The following is a 2,512-nucleotide window of genomic DNA, read 5'->3' as shown; positions in this document are numbered from 1 at the left end:
ACAAATTGTAGGTGGAAGGGAATGTGGCTGGGTTAATGTCCCAGACCCTCCACTGGAAGTCTTGCCTGATTACAGGAAATGGCTGGTTCAGGTTTCATGTCCCCCATTGCTAGGAATCTTAGCTAGGGTCACCCTCATATTCCTGGGAGTTTCCATTGCACTAGGTTTCCAGCTAATCCCTGAGATGCCCCCAGATTCCAGTTGTCTCTCCCTCCATCCTTCCCCAACCTGATCCCTCCAGTTCTCATCTCCATTCCCCCTTCCATGTACCTCCCTCTGTGATATTCTTTTTAAAAATAACTCAATGATATATTTACATACCATGAACTTTGTAGATGACATTATGTCACAATGTCAAAGGCTTGGCCACACCTCAAGAGGAGCTTCATCAGGACCAAGGAATTTTGCACAGAACTAAATGCAAAATCTATCCTAACAGTAATAGAAATATACTCTTCCCCCAGGGAACATGCATACTCAACAACTTAGCTGCCTGTGGAGCAAACCCTGGGGGAAGGAAGGCAACTACAGCATGACACCCACGATACCAACACCACAACAGTCAAAGGAAGAAGGCGAGGAGACCCTCACAATATCCCCACTGTCATCAGCAAACAAGAGCTCCAAAGCAACTGCCATCTCTGTATTCAAATACACAGGGGAAGAGTCATTGAACAGAAAGAGGGGAGGGTCTACAGAAAAATCTACAAAAAGAGCCAAGAGGCAACTCCAGCAGGATGCCCACCATATGAGGTACATAAGATTAATTAGATGAAATTTATGGTAGATGGAAACCATATGCACAAAGAATAACAGACTTGAAGGAGATGAAGAGAAATGATTGTGTCTGAAGAAAGACAGAAGCACGCTGGGAAAAATATGCAGAATCCTCCATGACCTGTGGGGATCAAGCACTTTACTGACCAAGAGGAATCAGGAGGCTCAGCACCTTTGCATTTGGTACCTTGTGAGGAGATGAGAGAAAAACAATGGGAAAAACACAATGGAAAAACAACAACTGGAAATGTTCCAAAGGTGGAGGATAGGTCATTTCAGAAATACAAGAATCACAGCAGAACCCCACGCAGCATAAACTAAAGAGAAGCACACATCAGAGTCAAACTGCTCAAAACAAGAAAAAAAAAAGCAGCCAGGGAGAGTATGTGCCAGGCAAACAGAGAACACCAAATGATCGTGGCTGCTTCCCTGCCAGAGAAAACAGATGCAACAGCCTAGGGAATGACACCAAGTGCCAAAGACAATAACACTGCTCATTCACAGTTCTGCAGACAATGAAAATATGCTTTGAAATTGAGGAAAAATACAAATATTATTTAAATGCACCAAAATCAAAAGCTTAATTAGCAGCAGATGAGCAAGATCAAGAGCAGAGGAAGTTGTTCGTTTATTTTACTGGGGAAACATCGAAACTAAGACACACTAGACGTCCTAGATGAGAGAAAGGGCAGGATATTATTTTCTGATTTCTTCAGAAGCCAACCCACAAACTACCAGCAAATTTAAAAGTCTTCTGGAAGTTCATATGTCTTGAACAATGCAATGGAGTCTTACATACAGCATGAAATGAGTGATCCACAGAAGAGAAGGTTTATAAATCACAGTTAATATTTAGAATTTCTCTACAAGAGTGCTGGGAGCCTGAAAAGAGAAACCACAGGCTATAGGAAATATTTGTATAAGTCAGGTCTGATGAGGGAGCATCCAGAATATATAAACAGTATTCAAATTCCAATAAAAATAAACTACAAAATTTACAGTCGTGAACAACAACAACAACAACAAAAACGGACAGATACATCACCAAGGAAAACATGGATACAACAACAAAAGCAAGAAAATATGAACAGCATAGTTAACCGTTAGAAATATGCAAATCTAGACTTGGCTCACACTTGCAATCCCAGCACTTGGGAAGCAAAGGCAGCTGGAGGACACAAAGTTCAAGACCAGTCAAGATTAAATAGTCAGGTCTAGGCCAGACAAGCCTCTAAAATCAGGCAGAAAACAACAAAAAGTCATGTTGAAATTAAAGCTGTAACAGTCCTCTACTAAATGTTGTAGTTTTAGTGACAGGATGAGAACAAATCATGAAATACAACAAACCCGCATGGAAATTTATTGATGGGGTAAAACAGGGAGCCGTGAAGATCGACTGGGAAAGGGAAGGTGTGAGGAAATTGAGGGATGGGCAGAGCTTACTTTAAAAGGGGTCCTTTGCCACGCAGTGATGTAGTGACTAACATACTGCCCCAGGGCCCTGGGTTGACTAAATATTTGCCTGAATACCGACAAGTGCATGCATGGCTGCAAGACTCGGGGGCTGTCTAGATAATTGCCTGAGTGCTGGCAAACGCATCCTGCCACATAACAGGGAAGGCCAGCATAATGCCTGAATGCTAACACTTAATACATGTCCTCACTTTCTGTCTATTGCTGTGATAAACACCTTGTCCAAAGCAAGTCCAGGAGAAAGGTTTCTTTTATGTGTCTA

The sequence above is a fragment of the Cricetulus griseus genome, chromosome 7 (assembly GCF_003668045.3).
Source record: "Cricetulus griseus strain 17A/GY chromosome 7, alternate assembly CriGri-PICRH-1.0, whole genome shotgun sequence".
Lineage (NCBI taxonomy): Eukaryota > Metazoa > Chordata > Mammalia > Rodentia > Cricetidae > Cricetulus > Cricetulus griseus.
The sequence above is the reverse complement of the archived record's forward strand: the minus strand, read 5'-3'. Positions refer to the sequence as shown.